Source organism: Melanerpes formicivorus, unplaced genomic scaffold (genome assembly GCF_026170545.1).
Source record: "Melanerpes formicivorus ecotype bairdi unplaced genomic scaffold, bMelFor1.0.p_v2 SCAF_2, whole genome shotgun sequence".
NCBI lineage: Eukaryota > Metazoa > Chordata > Aves > Piciformes > Picidae > Melanerpes > Melanerpes formicivorus.
The window spans coordinates 700,096-719,289 of NW_027142354.1; the positions used below are offsets into that span (position 1 = coordinate 700,096).

Below are 19,194 nucleotides of genomic sequence, written 5' to 3' on the forward strand. Positions count from 1 at the left end.
TGATGTACAATAAGGGCTCAAGTGTACTAGCAACGACTCTTTGAACATTCTAAATGCAGCTACTCCTGATATAATCAATTATACCCTAAAGCACCACTTGCCTCCCATTTTTACCTGCACTATATTTGGTGAACTATGTAAAGATTAGACAAAATATCTATACATCTGTAAACTCCTCGTGCTCACTTCCATCAGCGCACATGTGCCCACTTCCACGTTCTCCCCACATACAAGCACGGCGACGCCAACCATCGACGAGGCACAAGCAGCTCTTTCCTCACAGAAACCCGCAGCCCGCCCCTGGAGCCACCTGGTCCTTCGCCCGCCGCCCCGTAAGCGCCAGCACAGGTGCGGACACAACCGCAGTGTTACGCACCCCAGCTGCCCGCGGGACAGACTCCCCCGCACGCTCCCCGCACGTTTCCCGCCGGCGCGACAAGGGGGAGGCCTTCCGCACGTGCCGCCCGCCCACACGCGCCGCCTGCTACCGGCGCCTGCCGCCCGCCCACACATCGCCCGCGCCGCCCGCGCGCGCCTTTCCGGCCGCGGCCCGCCAGGGGGAGCGGTGCGACGAGTAACGCCGCGGTGAGCAGCGCCGCGGTGCATGCCGGGAGCTGTCAGGGCGGCGCGGGGCTGCTGGCGGTGGTCAGGCTCTTCCGGCTTGGGTCGCTCAGGTAACGCAGCTCCCCCCCCCGCGGCGTCCCCTCCTCTCCCTTCTCCTCCTCCTCCACTTCGTCTTCCCGGCGCGGGTAAGCTGCGGGGCCCAGCGGCGACTGCTTCCCTCCTCCCTTCCTCCCGTCGCTGCGCCCGTGTTGGGGAGGGCGCCGCAACCGAGTGGGGTCCGCCTCTGAGGCAGCGCCGGCCCTCTCCTCTCCGCTCCCCGGGCCGGGCTGCGGGCACCGCTGGAGAGAGCAAGGGCCGAACCAGGCCCGATCTGGCCTAGGCGCGGCGGACAGGTGCCACGGAGCCTTTTAATTGTTCTGCATCAGTTAACCTGTGGCACCTGCCTTGCCCGGCTGCCGCCCCGCGGTCTGCCCTCCGCTCTCCCCTGCTGTCTCCCGTGGCGCAAAGCGGGCCCGACTGATTTCGGGGCTGCAGAGGCTCTCCTCTCGCTCCCCCGCTCCGGTACCTGCCGCGGGCGCTGCTGGCGGGGCCTGGTTTCGCCCTTCGCGGAGGTGCTGCTGCGGGGGATCTCTTCCCGTCTGGGAAAAAGCTCAGTGTCGGGCTGGCAGAACCGTCCTGCTTTGACCTTGAGCGTTCAAGGGCTGTGGGCCTCTTTCGGGTCAGATTCCTGGATGCCTTACTCGGCTGCTTCAGACGTTGTTATGTGATGTTTGGAAGGATACGTGGGGCATGGGGGCTGCCCGTACTTCGTGTCGTACAGGGTTAAATTTCATCTGTTGTTGCAGCGATGGCTGTAAATCTCGTGCTGCCCACTTGAGAAGCAGAAATGCGTGGCAGCTCCTGTTAGATGTTTTTCAGAAGTAGCATTTTGCATAGCTGCAACAATAACCAGAAATGGATAAACCATTTATCTCTTAAGTATCCTAAAATATGCTGGATACGAAGTGCAGGGTTTTGATGATCTTATTCTGGGTGACTCAGTCCCTGTGTTTTTGTTGCTGATCTCCTTTCTATATGGAGCAATAGTGAATGGGTGATGGTTCTCAGGTTGTCTACATAACGTGGTGCCTAAACCCCAGTTACAGGGCTGTGAAGTGGTGGGAAAATTAAATAGTAATGGGCTAGATACTTGCAGGAAATAAGGAGGCATAAAGTGAGGTTGAATATCATAATCCTTCATTTTGTTGCCAAGCCTTGGTCTGTGTTCAGTGCTTTCACAGGCCTGGCTGTCAGATTTGCTTAATATTTTGTTTGAAATAATGGTAACTTTTCAAAGGCAGGCTGAAATGCAGTAAACATTTTGCAAGTCTAATGATAGCATGATGTCTAAATGCTGTGATTATCCGAAATGTACAGTCCATTTTAACATAACATGGATAAGTGTCATGTAGAGGAATCTCAGTTGGGAAACAAGCTGAATGTCAACAGTGTAATCCCTGGTTTTCTTTTAAGTGAAGTAAGAATAGGCACTTTTGGTAATGAAGCAGCCTGTAAATGCAGAAGAGGGAGGGAGTGACTACATTTCTGACTTACTGAATGTCTTGCTTTCCCAGCTTATTGGTAACACCTGTGGCAGTAGATGTTTAAGCATTGTCTTGTGAAAACAATGTACTCTGTGTCTTCCATTACTGAGGTGACTGTGCATTCAAGTGGATGGTTATGTCTGTTCTAGTGAGACACCACCTTGAGTGCTGTGTCCAGTTCTGGAGCCCCTGTTGCAGGAAAGATGTGGACCTGCTGGAGCATACACAAAAAAGGGCCATGAGGATGATCAGAGGGCTGGAGCTCCTCTCCTATGGAGGCAGACTGAGAGAGTTGAGGTTGTTCAGTCTGGAGAAGAGAAAGCTCCAAGGAGACCTTACTGTGGCATTCCAGTATCTTAAGGGGGCCTACAAGAAAGCTGGGAAGGGACTTTTTAGGATGTTGGCTAGTGATAGGACTAGGGAGAGTGGAACAAAACTAGAAATGGGTAGATTCAGATTGGATGTTAGGAAGAAGCTCTTTAATAGGAGGGTGGTGGAACACTGGCACAGGTTGCCCAGGGAGGCAGTGGAGGCTCCATCCATGGAAATTTTTAAGGCCAGGCTGGATGTGGCACTGAGCAACCTGATGTAGAGTGAGGTGTCCCTATCCATGGCAGGGGGGCTGGAACTAGATGATCCTTGAGGCCCCTTCCAACTCTGACAATTCTGTGACAGGCCATGTTTATACTGGTAGTGCTTTTCTGGTGTAAAAGTATTGGCACACTGCACTAGTCATTGAGATGCTCATGGCACACACAGCAAGACACTAGGTTAAGAATGTGTTTTGTCTGGTGTATGTGGGCATGGCCTGTGTTCTGCCACTGTTTCCAGTTTGAGTAAGGGGAGGGCACTTCCACCAGTTAGTTATTGGCTTATCTGTCTTGACCAGAGCTACTGCTGTCCACCTGTCCACCTTCAGTGTCTTCTGACTTAGCTGGGAATGGCTGCTTGGTCTGAGCTGGCTGACTGAAAATGATTAGTTCATATTCTTCTTTTTTTTCCCCCTTTTTTTTTACTTTGGTGGAGCTATGTTATGCTGAATATGCAGTTTGTAGAAGACAGTCAAGAAGTATGAAATATCTTGTAAAAAATGTGCTCTGAAAGTGGTTGAGAAAAATAGGAGATAGAAAAGAGGCTAAACTAAATGATACCTGCCAAAGCATGAACCAGAGAAAGGGAAGTAATTTATTTGTATGCATGCAAATTGTCTTTCAGCTAAATAGTCATGTGCTGACTTGTAGCAGAAAAGCTGCATGGTAAATAGAGGGAGTGGGAACTTGTGCTTCCCTCTGAAAGCCTGGAAAGAATAAACCTTTAGAATAAACCTTTTTAGAATAAACCAAACCAGGTTGGAAGAGACCTTCAAGATCATTGTGTCCAACCCACCAACCAATCCAACCCACCTAAACAACTAACCCATGGCACCAAGCACCCCATCAAGTCTCCTCCTCAACACCTCCAATGATGGCGACTCCACCACCTCCCTGGCCAGCCCATTCCAATGGGCAATCACTCTCTCTGTGTAGAACTTCTTCCTAACATCCAACCTGAACCTCCCCTGGCGCAGCCTGAGACTGTGTCCTCTTGTTCTGGTACTGGCTGCCTGGGAGAAGAGACCAACCTCTGCCTGTCTACAACCTCCTTCCTAAACTGAGGGGCCCAGAACTGGACACAGGACTCCAGGTGTGGCCTAACCAGTGCAGTGTACCGGGGCAGAATGACCTCCCTGCTCCTGCTGCCCACACTCTTCCTGATGCAGGCCAGGATGCCATTGGCCCTCTTGGCTGCCTGGGCACACTGCAGGCTCATGTTCAGCCTACCATCAACCAGCACCCCCAGGTCCCTCTCTGCCTGGCTGCTCTCCAGCCACTCTGACCCCAGCCTGTAGCACTGCATGGGGTTGCTGTGGCCAATGTGCAGAACCTGGCACTTGGATGTGTTCAATCTCCTGCCCTTGGACTCTGCCCATCTGTCTAGCCTGTCGAAATCCCTCTGCAGAGCCTCTCTACCCTCCAGCAGATCAACTCCTGCCCCCAGCTTGGTGTCATCAGCAAATTTACTGATGATGGACTCAATGCCCTCATCCAGATCATCAATAAAGATGTTAAAGAGCACAGGGCCCAGCACTGATCCTTGGGGCACACCACTAGTGCCTGGCTGCCAGCTGGATGTGGCACCATTCACCACCAACAAGAAACATTGCAGGATCAACCATCTTCCCCAATAACTGAAACAAGAAGAAAGTACCAGCGAGACTCAGTAAATTGATTGGCCAACACATCCATGTAATTATCATAGAGTCATAGTCTGCATCCAGTTCAAAGGGACCCTTGAAGCTTGTCTTGTCCAACCCCTCCGCTGTGAGCTGGGACATCTCTAATTAGATCAGGAACTTGTATTTCAGCATAAGAATGAAAAATTATATAAAGCCAAGGAATGATGCTTTGCCTAATGTGCTTTCTGCTGTCACTTGCAACAATCAGAGGGAATTTAAACTTATATTTATGTCCCTTCTTGTTTACTTCTGAAAATGAGCAGGAACAAGTTTCAGTCCAGCCACCATTTCCAGAACAGTCAAAAAAGGATTCTGCTTTACAAATGCCTTTGAAATCCATCTGCAGGCTATGTGAAATCAGATAAATTGTGAAATAACCACAAACTAGGCATAAGTCTGGCATATGACTCTATTACAGAATTGAAGTCAGAACAGGAAGTGATAGAAATGAGCTGAAATTTGAGCAAATTACCTTAGGACCTCAGGGTGTAATACAGAAAGAAGTTGGACAAAGTCTTTCCCAGATGCATTGGATTAAAAGGCTGCCTGAGTAAGGCAGTGGTAAAGATATGAAGGCTTCTGATATGGAAAGAAATATAAGGGTTGTTTCAGGACAATGTTAAACTTGCCTGAAGCTACATATTATTAGAAGGATGGGTATGGATGAATAAAGTGTTCACCTAAATCTTCAATTTTACTTATTTTCAACAAAGAATAAACAAATAAACTACCAAATCACCTGTTTGGTTTTTTTTTTTGCTTGCTTGTTGTTTGTTTTTCTTGGCCTTCTATTTTAAGTTGATGGATTTTGTGTTAAGCTGTGCATGGGAATATGTAAAGAAATGTCACGATGTGAAGGCCCATTGCTGCCCTGGAACCAGGGCTTCTCTCAGCAGAGGAGAGTGCTGCAAGACTCTTGTCAGACCTCTGTCAGTTCTTTTTTGCTGCACTGAAAAGTATTGGTGGTGGTGTCGCCATCGCTGGAGCTGTTCAGGAGGAGACTTGACAGGGTGCTTGGTTCCATGGGTTAGTTGATTGGGTGGTGTGTTGGATGATAGGTTGGACACAATGGTCTTGAAGGTCTCTTCCATCATCAGTATATTTGCTGATGACACCAAGCTGGGAGCAGGAGTTGATCTGCTGAAGGGGAGAGAGGCTCTGCAGAGGGACCTCGACAGGCTGGACAGATGGGCAGAGTCCAAGGGCAGGAGATTGAACACATCCAAGTGCCAGGTTCTACACATTGGCCACAACAACCCCATGCAGTGCTACAGGCTGGGGTCAGAGTGGCTGGAGAGCAGCCAGGCAGAGAGGGACCTGGGGGTACTGGTTGATGGTAGGCTGAACATGAGCCTGCAGTGTGCCCAGGCAGCCAGGAGGGCCAATGGCATCCTGGCCTGCATCAGGAACAGTGTGGGCAGCAGGAGCAGGGTGGTCATTCTGCCCCTGTACACTGCACTGGTTAGGCCACACCTTGAGTCCTGTGTCCAGTTCTGGGCCCCTCAGTTTAGGAAGGAGGTTGACTTGCTGGAGCATGTCCAGAGAAGGGCAACAAAGTTGGAACACAAGCCCTATAAGGAGAGACTGTGAGAGCTGGGGTTGCTTATCCTGGAGAAGAGGAGACTCGGGGGGACCTTAATTGCTCTCTACAACTACCTGAAGGGAGGTTGTAGACAAGCAGAGGTTGGTCTCTTCTCCCAGGCAGCCAGCACCAGAACAAGAGGACACAGTCTCAGGCTGCACCAGGGGAGGTTCAGGCTGGAGGTTAGGAGGAAGTTTTACACAGAGAGAGTGATTGCCCATTGGAATGGGCTGCCTGGGGAGGTGGTGGAATTGCCATCCCTGGAGGTGTTCAGGAGGAGACTTGACAGGGTGCTTGGTTGCATGGGTTAGTTGATTAGGTGGTGTTGGATGATAGGTTGGATGCGATGATCCTGAAGGTCTCTTCCAACCTGGTCTATTCTATTCTATTCCAACCTGGTTTATTCTATTCTATTCTATCAGGAGGTTGGCAAATTCCCCTTCAAAATAAAGCATAGCACAAACCTGTGTTTAAACTGGGGGCATTCTGGTTTGAGTTGTTTCTCGTTGTTACATTTGCTATTGCCTTTTTTTGTTGCTGTTATTTGCTTATGTATTTATTTTAACTGAATTTTTACTTTCTTTGCTTTGAGAGTGACAAAGCACTGGAGCAGGCTGCCCAGAGAGGTGGTGGAATCTCCTCTGAGAGCTCAACATGTTCTTGTGCAACCTGCTTTAGCAGGTTTAGAGTGGGTAGATTAGATGATATCCAGAAGGCCCCTTCCAAACACCCACCATTCTGTGGTTCTCTACTGCTTAGAATAGAATGGAATTAAGCAGGTTGGAAAAGACCTTTGAGATCATCAAGTCCAACCTATCATCCAACACCATCTCATCAACTAAACCATGGCACCAAGTGCCTCAGCCAGGCTCTTCTTAAACACCTCCAGTGATGGTGACTCCACCACCTCCTTGGGCAGCACATTCCAATGGCCAATCTCTCTTGATGGGAAGAACTTCTTCCTAACACCCAGCCTAAACATCCCCTGGTGCAGCCTGAGACTCTGTCCTCTTGTTCTGGTGCTGCTTGCCTGGGAGAAGAGACCAACCCCCACCTGTTTACAGCCTCCCTTCAGGGAGTTGTAGAGAGCAAGAAGGTCTCCTTTGAGCCTCCTCTTCTCCAGCCAAAGCAACCCCAGCTCCCTCAGCCTCTCTTCATAGGGCTTGTGCTCCAAACCTCTCATGAGCTTTGTTGCCCTTCTCTGGACACCTTCCAGCAAGTCAACATGCATGCACTGCACGTTAACTGGATATACTGAGGTTGTTTGGTCTGGAAGAGAGAAGATTGAGGGGGTTATCTTACTAATGTTTAAAAGTACATGAAGGGTGGATATCCAGAAGAAGGTACTTGTCTCTTCAGTGGTGTTCTGTGATAGGACAAGAAATGGTCAATACAAACTAGAACACAGGAAGTTTCACCTCAGCATGAGTAAAAACCTCTTTACTGTGAGGGTGATTGAGCATGGGAACAGGCTGCCCAGAGGGGTTGTGGAGTCTTCTTGGGAGACTTTCATGAACCACCTAGATGTGTTTGTGTGGTCTGCCCTAAGCAGTCCTGCTTTGCAGGGGAGTTGGACTTGATCATCTCTGTAGGTCCCTTAGAACCCCTACCATGCTATGGTTCTACTAGATGGCCTAGAGTAAAATATGAGTAAGAAAGAAAAATAGTATTTCAAGTCTTCCCACAGTAAGTGCTTGGGGAAGATTGGAAGAGGAGAGCTAGCAGGTTAAAAAATGAATTCTTCTCAGAGAGGATGTAGTGATCATTTGAATGCATGAGGCTGAAACTCACAGAAGTGAAAATAAGTTGCAATTTGTTTTAGACAGCTTCTCTTGTTATTGTTCTCAGACACTTACAGAGAAAGTAACGATTTGAAATTGTGTATTTACTTATCAGTCATTGGCAGTAGTCCTAAAGCCTGGTTGGTGTGTGAGCTGGGTGGTTCCACTGTGGGACTGGAAAAGCACAAAGCTGACAGTGCTGACAAGTAGTATGGAAGCCTCAGGAAGGTGCAGTTGTGCTCATACCAGAACATGCTGTTTTCTCTTTGTTAATGATTTTTCCAACCCATCAAATCTCTGTAGTTACCAGGGATTTCATAGTATCATAGTATCAGTCAGGGTTGGAAGGGACCACAAGGATCAGCTAGTTCCAACCCCCCTGCCATGGGCAGGGACACCCCACACTAGATCAGCCTGGCCAGAGCCTCATCCAGCCTGGGCTTAAACACCTCCAGGGATGGAGCCTCAACCACCTCCCTGGACAACCCATTCCAGGGTTTCACCACTCTCATGATGAAGAACTTCCTCCCCACCTCCAGCCTGAATCTCCCCACCTCCAGCCTGAATCTCCCCACCTCCAGCTTCATTCCATTCCCCCTATTCCTATCACTACCTGAGATCCTGAGCAGTCCCTCCCCAGCCTCCCTGTAGGCCCCCTTCAGATACTGGAAGGCCACAATTTAACTTTGTTTTAGCTTTGATTTAGCTGTGTTGGATAAATAACTTCTGTATTCTGTTCAGAAGAATACAAACTGCCATATTTCTACTATGCAGTCTCAGGATCTTTTTGTGAAGGTGGGGAAACTGCTAACTGCCCAGTGTTTCAGATTTGATTGTGTGTGGTTCTAAAAGGCCCTACCAACCCAGAGTGCAGGCCAGCCTTTTTCAGCATGGCAACAATTTGTTTTGACCCAGGGAACAGTAGGTGATACAGTAAATAGGAAGTTATGCTTGGTTTCTGAGTAAGGATTTTGGTTTTGTGTTTGACTTAGCATTATCAAAATGAGTGCTTGGCTCCAGGAGGTTACATTCCATATATTAAAAAATAATAGTCCTAAATGTGAGATTCTGCAGTTGGGGTTGTTGAGATCTCAGCCTGGAGCCTGGCATGAAGGTTATTTTTAAAGCATGCTTTTATCAAGATTGTTTACTGACAGAGGCATTGGTGCTATAAATTAAAGTGAGTGTAAAGATGGTGACTGTGTGAGCTGAGCTGAAATGCAGCATAAGGAGGAAACCCTTTGGAAACATGTCAAAAGAATGCAGGTTAAATGCTAGGTGTGGTATTTGTCTGGTTTTCTTTCCTTTTTATGTGTAGTTGAATAAGAAGGAAATAGTAAGCAAGTTCTAGATCTAGATTGAAATACTGGTGATTCAAATACATTAAGCAACAAAGGGAAGAAAAGGCCAAGAAAAATCATTGTGAATGAGCATTGAAAGATAGCCACAAATTCAGGGAAGCATGTCCTCATTTTTCTCTGTGTTGTGTTATTCTGACTTAAATTGCCATCTGTTTTTAAATGAGACATGTTAGATATTTTATGTCATTTAAAATAAGAAGCATGGGTGTCTGGAGTTTTGTTGATTTTGAGACACAAAATGCATGCTGACTAAGTTATATTGTAGTAGATGGATAACACAAGAGTTGTTTATTGCCAGAAAGGGGGAAAAAAAAAAGGCAGGGGAAAATAGTTTCAGTCAATGATTGACCTGAGTTATAACAATGAAGAAGCAAATAATCATCTTGCTATTACTGAGTGACAGAGCTTCAGATCTGTGAAACTTGAGTGTTTGATTTGAGATCAAGAAAAATGAGACATTTTAAAGGCAGAAGCTTCAGTGTAAGATTCCAGCATTTGTGTAGCACAAAAGGACCTAAGTCTAGAGATTTTGTTGTACTGAGTATCACATTGTCATTTGAGCATCTGTTGTATGCCACTACAATGACTGATATGTATTTAGTGTTTATTCAGAGTTTTAAAATTAACTGTTAGCTGCAATTAAATATTTGGCTTTGAGTCAAATACTGTTTTACATAGAATTTACATAGAATAAACCAGGTTGAAAGAGACCTTCAAGATCATCACGTCCAACCCATCAACCAATCCAACCCACCTAAACAACTAACCCATGGCACCAAGCACCCCATCAAGTCTCCTCCTCAACACCTCCAATGATGGTGATTCCACCACCTCCCCAGGCAGCCCATTCCAATGGGCAATCACTCTCTCTGTATAGAACTTCTTCCTAACATCCAGCCTAAACCTCCCCTGGTGCAGCCTGAGACTGTGTCCTCTTGTTCTGGTGCTGGCTGCCTGGGAGAAGAGACCAACCTCTGCCTGTCTACAACCTCCCTTCAGGTAGTTGTGGAGAGTAATAAGGTCACCCCTGAGTCTCCTCTTCTCCAGGCTAAGCAACCCCAGCTCCCTCAGTCTTTCTTCATAGGGCTTGTGTTCCAAACCCCTCAGTGCTTGAAGCTCCCTGTAGACATCAGGGCTGCTTTTTACCCTCATACTTTGCCACAAACAGTAAGAAAGTCGTGATTAGTTTGCAGGCACAGTGCACAAGGGCTGGAAGAAAAGGAATTGGTGGTGTTCTTGGTCTGGAATCAAAATGAAATTCCAATCAAGTACATCAAACTCTTTTGTACTCTATGCATTATAGATGGAAAAGCTGTAATAAAGAAGTAGTGAGTCAGGGATTTAACATTTTAACCTAAACTCTTCTTAAGGGGCAACTGAAAGGGATCTGTATTTACCAATGAAAATGAGAAATTTTTGGTCACTTTTACCTTCTGATAAACAGACATAGATTTGATACTTTCTTTTACTTCTGAAGAGTTATGTTCTAAAGCAAACATTCACTTAGAGTTTGGTCATAATTATAGATTTATTTTCTTAAACAGTGAATGGAGAAGTTAATTACTGAGAAGGCTTTGTTGCTCTTTCCTTCTGAATTCATAAGCTTCTTATTTGTTCCACTGTGAACTAATGTCTGGAGTAAGTCAGGCTTTGCAATACCATGGAACAACCATTGCAGGAGAACTTTTTATGTATCTTACATATTTCCATCAGACTATATCCAGTGGTAGGCTTGGAGTTGTATTCCAGTCATCTTTCTTCTGTGACTTCCTGTCTCAGCAAAAGAAGGAAAAATGTACTTGGTTTCTTTTTTCTGACACTTGTGTGTCTGTTTAATAATCAGCATCATAAATAATAAACTTGTTTTGTAGATTCTCAATCCAAGAGGGAGAACATCCAGTTAGGTATCTAATCTAACCTCTGTAGCCATAGATAACTCTCTCATTTGAGTCTTGTTTGCATGATTAGAATAGAATAGAATAGAATAGAATAATGCAATGCAATGCAATGCAATGCAATAGAATGCAATAGAATTAACCAGGTTGGTAAAGACCTTTGAGATCATTGAGTCCAGCCTATCATCCAATTCCATCTAATCAACACGGCACCAACCGCCCCATCCAGTCTCTTCCACAACACCTCCAGTGGGCAGCACATTCCAATGGCAAACTACTCTTTCTATGAAGAACTTCTTCCTAACATCCAGCCAAAACCTCCCCTGTCATAGCTTGAGACTGTGTCCTCTTGTTCTGTCAAAGGTTGCCTGGGAGAAGGGAGCAACTCCCACCTGGCTACAACCTCCCTTTAGGGAGTTGTAGACAGCAATAAGGTCTCCCCTGAGCCTCCTCTTCTCCAGCCGAAGCAACCCCAGGTCCCTCAGCCTCTCCTCAGAGGGCTTGTGCTCAAGGCCTCTCCCCAGCCTTGTTGCCATTCTCTGGACTCGTTCCAGCAAGTCAACATCCTTCTTAAACTGAGGGTCCCAGAACCAGACACAGGACTCGAGGTGTGGCCTAACCAGTGCTGAGTACAGGGCAGAATGACCTCCCTGCTCCTGCTGGCCACACTATTCCTGATGCAAGCAGAGATACCATTTGCCTTCTTGGCCACCTGGGCACACTGCTGGCTCATGTTCAGCCTACTATCAACCAGCACCCCCAGGTCCCTCTCTGCCTGGCTGCTCTCCAGCCACTCTGACCCCAGCCTGTAGCTGTGCATGGGGTTGCTGTGTCCAATGATGATTTCGTTGATTAAACAGTTGCCAGTATGGGTAATGTGCAGGTTGTTAGGCTGATCTATTTTCATTTTCTCATGGAAAAGAATTTGAACATTTAAAGCAGTGTCATTTTCTGTAGAAAAACGTAATAAGCTGTTTCCAGTTGTGAATTTTGACTGGCTAGAAAAGTGTGCTAAAGCTATTATTTGCCATATTAGATCCTATTAAGTGCTGTATGCTGCTGCCGGATATTAATCAGATCATGGCTAATTACAGCTAATTATACAGTCTTGTCCAGGATTTGTTGTTTCTTTGGGTAATAAGGAGTTGGTGGGGTTGTTTTTTTCATCTTTCATCACTGTGCTAAATAGCAATTTTTCAAAATAACAAGCTCAAGCAAATCTTTTCTTCAGAAGAGACATTAGAGATGCCTCTGGAATAAGAAGATTATAGGAAAGTCAGTTTAGGAATAATTAGCTCTAATTGCAAAGTCTCTATCTTTGGTGGCAGAAAAATCTATCTATTTCCAACATTTTATTTTTATCTTAATAGACTAGCCTGGGAGTTTCAGTCTTTATTTGGCTCTTCATGCTTTGAAATGCTTCTGAGAGAAAGTGAAACACAATAAATTACCAAGGAGGGACTTCTCAGGATCTCAGGTAGTGATAGGACTAGGGGGAATGGAATGAAGCTGGAGGTGGGGAGATTCAGGCTGGAGGTGAGGAGGAAGTTCTTCCCCATGAGAGTGGTGAAACCCTGGAATGGGTTGTCCAGGGAGGTGGTTGGGATGCCAACCCTGGAGGTGTTTAAGAGCAGGCTGGCTGAGGCTCTGGCCAGGCTGATGTAGTGTGGGGTGTCCCTGCCCATGGCAGGGGGCTTGGAACTAGATGATCCTTGTGGTCCCTTCCAACCCTGACTGATTCTATGATTCTATGAAATAGCTAAAATCCTCACAGGACATCACCCTGATGCATTAGGCAGACAGGAATGTAGGCTGCTTGTGATGCAGGCAGACAAGAGAGAAAGAAGGGAAGGGGGGGGGGCTGTTCAGTCTGCAGAAGAGAAGGCTCCGAGGTGACCTAATTGTTGCCTTCCAGTATCTGAAAGGGGCCTACAGGAAGGCTGGGGAAGGACTTCTCAGGATATCAGGTAGTGATAGGACTAGGGAAAATGGAATGAAGCTGGAGGTGGGGAGATTCAGGCTAGATGTGAGGAGGAAGTTCTTCAGCATGAGAGTGGTGAAACCCTGGAATATGTTGTCCAGGGAGGTGGTCGAGGCCACGTCCCTGGGGGTGTTTAAGACCAGGCTGGCTGAGGCTCTGTCCAGCCTGATCTAGTGTGGGGTGTCCCTGCCCATGGCAGGGGGGTTGGAACTAGATGATCCTTGTGGTCCCTTCCAACCCTGAATGAAACTATGAAACTATGAAACCATAACAATTCTATGATTCTATGATAAGCACATTTAGAAGGTATAGTAAAATTCTTTCAGCAGCTCCATCCATTCTAATCTGATGCCCCATTTCACTGTGTGACTCCACAGTGTTTTCTCTATCATTTTTTCCAACAGCCACAGCTTCATTTTAGCAGTTTTTGACTGATGTGCACGTGGATCATTTTGTGCCACACATGGAAGTGATAAACTTCTGTCCAATAAATATATTGGACAGATATAAATAAACCCTATAAATATAAAAATAAATATGTAATTTTACTTCATTCCTATTAGAGGAACAGAGGTGGTTGAGGCCCTGTCCCTGGAGGTGTTTAAGCCCAGGCTGGCTGAGGCTCTGGCCAGGCTGATGTAGTGTGGGGTGTCCCTGCCCATGGCAGGGGGGTTGGAACTAGATGATCCTTGTGGTCCCTTCCAACCCTGACTGATACTGTGATACTATGAAATGACAAGGCTTCTGTTTTTCATGTATTCAAATCTGTGTTTGTAGCAAGTCTCTTTAAGCAAAAATGTCTTTCTGCAGTTACCAGCTTGGTATGTGGGTATTGCACACAGCTTAAAAAGCTGTGGCTCAATACCATGACATCTGATTTAAGATAATAATAGTGATTTTTAAGATAACTTAATATCTTTTCTTTCATCTACTTTTTAATTATCTCCCAGTCCTGTTGCTGTGCATCCCATAGCCATGCTGGAAAATGCAAACAGTTTTAGAGAAGCCTTTAAGTATTTCAGTGGTGAACCTCTGGAGAATCCAAAGGGATTACAGGTTCTTAGAGGATGTGGCACAAATCTTGGGATTTGCTGAAGCGAGGTGGATGTGCACAGATTTGTGCTCCGTTGCAATCAGCCCCTTCTGACCTACACCGGAAAGCAAACATTTAGATGTTGCTGTTTGGTGTGAAGCAGACAATTAGAGTAACTGTGAGACTTGAGAAGTCTAAGACTGGAACAGTAGCAAATCAAGCCTGCAGATGAACTTTGGAATGCAGCAGATACTGGAGAGCTTATGAGGCCTTGGGAAGTCTTATAACCTTGGATTAAGTTGAGACAGGATGAGATGAAAGCAGCTTTTATTGGATGTGTTGAAGAAGCTGTTGTTTTTCTCTATCATGTTTCTGTAGCTTCAGTGAAAACTGTTTAGAACATTTTAAGCAGGTTGGTTGTGTTGATGTGAGACAGACACAAGTTGAGAAGGATGGACACTTGCTGTGGAAAACACAGCTGTAGAAGTATCATCATAACTTGGTGCTTGGTGCCATAGTTTAGTTGTTTAGGTGGGTTGGATTAGGTGATGGGTTGGATGTGATGATCTTGAAGGTCTCTTCCAACCTGGTCTGGTCTATTCCGTTCCATTCCATTCCATTCCATTCCATTCCATTCCATTCCATTCCATTCCATTCCATTCCATTCTATGACACTCAGGGAAACCAATACCACCTCACTGATAAAGGGATTTGAGGGCTGCTCTATGAAGACACTATGTACAACCCCCAGCATAAGGAGATCCACAGCCCCAGCTAACTGCTTTCACTGTCATAGAATTAATAGGGTTGGAAAAGACCTCAAAGATCATCAAGTCCAACCTGTCACCCAACACCTCATGACTACTAAACCATGGCACCAAGTGCCACATCCAGTCCCTTCTTGAACACCTCCAGTGATGGTGACTCCACCACCTCCCTGGGCAGCACATTCCAATGGCTAACAACTCTCTTTGTGAAGAACGTTCTCCTCACCTCAAGCCTAAACCTCCTCTGGCGCAGCTTGAGACTGTGTCCTCTTGTTCTGGTGCTGGTTGCCTGGGACAAGAGACCAACCCCCTCCTGGCTACAACCTCCCTTCAGGTAGTTGTAGACAGCAATAAGGACTCCCATGAACCTCCTCCAGGCTAAACAACCCCAGCTCCCTCAGCCTCTCCTCACAGGGCTTGTGCTTGAGACCTCTCCCCAGCCTCGCTGACCTTCTCTGGACACGTTCAAGTATCTCAGTGTCCTTCTTAAATTGAAGGGCCCAGAACTGGACACCGGACTCAAGGTGTGGCCTAACTAGCGCTGAGAACAGGGGCAGAAGGACTTCCCTGCTGCTTCTGGCCACATTATTCCTGATGCAGGCCAGGATGCCATTGGCCCTCTTGGCTGCCTGGGCACACTGCTGGCTCATGTTCAGCCAGCTGTCAATCAGTACCCCTGGGTCCCTTTCTGCCCGGCTGCTCTTCAGCCACTCTGACCCCAGCCTGTAGCACTGCATGGGATTGTGTGGCCAAAGTGCAGCACCTGGCACTTGGACTCGTTGAATGCCATCCTGTTGGATTCTGCCCTTCTGTCAAGCCTGTCAAGGTCCTTCTGCAGACCCCTTCTACACTCTAACAAAATCATACTTGAAGACTCTACAGGCATCCAGGTATATCCAGAATCATGAACTGTCTGGTTTTAAATCCCCATGAGAAGGCAAAGTGGAAAGTTGTTAAGTGTCAAGACCTACTTCTGCAGTTAATTATCATTTAAATATAGTTTTATGGAATGCTTTGAAAGTGTTTAACATCTCTAAGTAGTTACTTCCTCCTTGTCTTCTGCTCAAACACCTCCTGTTTGCTTTTTGTCATCCATTAAAAAGACGTGTGGTCATCTAACAGGTCAATGGTTACCTGTGTCCAAACTCATGGGAGCGGCTGAACTTTAAATCCGAGAGGCTTGTTTCATTTCATGATGTATGCCAAGAGGGAGGGAAAAAAACCACAAGAGCAATGGATGGTGTTCTTCGTACTTTTCTTGAAACAGATAAATTTCAAGGTATGTTTGCCCTCATGTAAAATGGTGATTGTGCAGTACCTCGAGTCCTGTGTCCAGTTCTGGGCCCCTCAGTTTAGGAAGGAGGTTGACTTGCTGGAACGAGTCCAGAGAAGGGCAACGAAGTTGGTGAGGGGCTTGGAACACAAGCCCTATGAGGAGAGGCTGAGGGAGCTGGGGTTGCTTAGCCTGGAGGAGAGGAGACTCAGGGGTAACCTTATCACTCTCTACAACTACCTGAAGGGAGGTTGTAGACAGGCAGAGGTTGGTCTCTTCTCCCAGGCAGCCAGCACCAGAACAAGAGGACACAGTCTCAGGCTGCACCAGGGGAGGTTCAGGCTGGATGTTAGGAAGAAGTTCTATATAGAGAGAGTGATTGCCCATTGGAATGGGCTGCCCAGGGAGGTTGTGGAGTCACCATCATTGGAGGTGTTGAGGAGGAGACTTGATGGGGTGCTTGGTGCCATGGGTTAGCTGTTTGGGTGGGTTGGATTGGTTGATAGGTTGGACGTGATGATCTTGAAGGTCTCTTCCAACCTGGTTTGGTTTATTCTAAAGCTTTATTCTATTCTCTTGGGGGGGGGGGGGGGGGGGGGGGGAGCTACCTGCTGATTTTGTCTAACCTTTGATAATCCTGAATTGGTCCACTCACAGCTTCCAGGCTTTTTCAAGCACTTGATGAAGACAAAGCTCTGTTTTCCACTCAGCCTTGAGCAGCTCTAGCTAGATTGGAAAAAAAGAATGCTGGCGCTTTTCTTCAGTCAGAAAGCATTTCTCGCTGTGTCTCCTTCTTTCTCTGTCCTTTGTGCTTGGAAAAATGAGCATTCTGCTGGCTTTGTATGATGACCCTTTCTTCTTTTTTAGTGCTAATACTTCATTTTGCTTCTGGAGGTCAGATGTTAGCACTTGTGCAGCTGTCTCTTGGAGAAATCTGTTGGCGTTCTGTAGCTGTTTCCAAAGAAATCATGGTTATTATTTTTATCTGGACTTAATCCAAAGAAAGATAGTTATTATGAAATGAAACCATGTGGAATATTTTTTCCTTTTGAATCTTAGGTGCTTTGTATCAGCAGGATATCCTGAAATCCTTCAATTTGGCACCCAGAATATGGTTTTTTTTAAGTAAGGGTTTGTATTTAGTCCTGCCTTAGAGGCAATCTGTCATTATTAGACTTCCATCAGAAAGAAGAGTCCAATAGTTTTGTAATTCTCGACCTTTATATTCACTCCTGTCATCCCAGCTATTTTCCTTCATCTGGTCTGTCTCTTGTTTTTCTTCTTTCTTGCCACTTTCCTTGCATTGCTAAGAAACCAGGAGATGAGTAATGTGAGGAGAAAGAGAGTATCATAGTATCATAGTATCAGTCAGGGTTGGAAGGGACCACAAGGATCATCTAGTTCCGTCCCCCCTGCCATGGGCAGGGACACCCCACACTAGATCAGCCTGGCCAGAACCTCGTCCAGCCTGGGCTTAAACACCTCCAGGGACGGGGCCTTGACCACCTCCCTGGACAACACATTCCAGGGTCTCACCACTCTCATGGTGAAGAACCTCCTCCTCACATCTAGTCTGAATCTCCCCACCTTCAGCTTCATTCCATTCCCCCTAGTCCTATCACTACCTGAGATCCTGACAAGTCCTTCCCCAGCCTTCCTGTAGGCCCCCTTCAGATACTGGAAGGCCACAATGAGGTCACCTGGGAGCCTTCTCTTCTCCAGACTGAACAGCCCCAACTCCTTCAGTCTGTCCTCATAGGAGAGGTGCTCCAGCCCTCTGAGCATCCTCCTGGCCCTTCTCTGGACACCTTCCAGCACCTCCAGATCCCTCTTGTAATAGGGGCTCCAGAACTGGAGGCAGTACTCCAGGTGGGGTCTCTCCAGGGCTGAGTAGAGGGGGAGGATCACTTCCCTTGACCTGCTGGCCACACTTCTCCTGATGCAGCCCAGGATCTGATTGGCTTTCCCGGCTGCAAGTGCACACTGAGAGCTCATGTTGAGCTTCTCGTCCCCCAGCACCCCCAAGTCTCTCTCCACAGGGCTGCTTTCCAGCCAGTCCCTGCCCAGCCTGGATTTGTGCCTGGGATTGCCTCGACCCAGATGCAGGACCCTGCATTTGCTCTTATTGAACTTCATGAGGTTAGCTTGTGCCCACCTCTCCAGCCTGTCAAGGTCCCTCTGGATGGCCTCCCTTCCCTCCAGCGTGTCTGCTGCACCACACAGCTTGGTGTCATCAGCAAACTTGCTGAGGGTGCACTCAGTGCCACTGTCCATGGCCCCCACAAAGATGTTGAACGAGATTACTAAGGATACAAAAATTATTAATGTGGAATTTTGCTTGTTTTGTAGAGGAAAAGATAAATATGATTGCAGAGGCTTGTCTGGCACCTCACACATGGCCATGCATGAAAGATCAGGGGGTGAGATGGTTCTCAGAGGCCCCTCTCTGTGACCAGGAGTGGCAGCATACTGTCTCTGGCTAAAGCAACACGTTTTAAATGTTGGTCTCTTCTCCCAGGCAACCAGCACCAAAACAAGAGGACACGGTCTCAAGCTGCATCAGAGAAGGTTTAGACTTGAAGTGAGGAGGAACTTCTTCACCGAGCGAGTCGTTCCTCATTGGAACAGGCTGCCCAGGGAGGTGGTGGAGTCACCATCCCTGGAGATGTTCAAGAGGGGATTGGACATGGCACTTGGTGCCATGGTCTAGTCATGGGGTCTGTGTTGATAGGTTGGACTCGATGATCCTCGAGATAATTTCCAACCTTAGTTATACTGTGATACTGTGATTTTGTAATAAACTTGATGTGATTACAATCATGACAGTTTGTCAAGAGTGCTAAAAAAGGCAAAGGTAGTAATAGTTGTGTGGTTTGTAGGTTTGGGAGTTGTTTCAAGAACATGGCGAGGAGTTAACCTTCAGATAGCAGAGTTGACCAGTCCTAGGTTTTATTTTGTTCAGTCAGCGCTGATTCCGCAAGAGAGCTGTTGACAGTGTTGCTGGTTAGGCCACACCTCGAGTACTGTGTCCAGTTCTGGGCCCCTCAGTTTAGGAAGGAGGTTGACTTGCTGGAGCATGTCCAGAGAAGGGCAACAAAG

The 19,194-nt window shown here is 47.0% G+C and overlaps 1 protein-coding gene across 1 annotated transcript in view; it reads left to right on the top strand.

Moving 5' to 3' along the window:
* The first annotated feature begins 607 nt into the window (after positions 1–607).
* DOP1A (DOP1 leucine zipper like protein A) overlaps positions 608–19,194 on the top strand; it is a 117,587-nt gene continuing 99,000 nt past the window's right edge. The window contains 1 exon segment of the mRNA XM_068148763.1: positions 608–674. The gene's annotated coding sequence lies outside the window, so the exon portion shown is untranslated.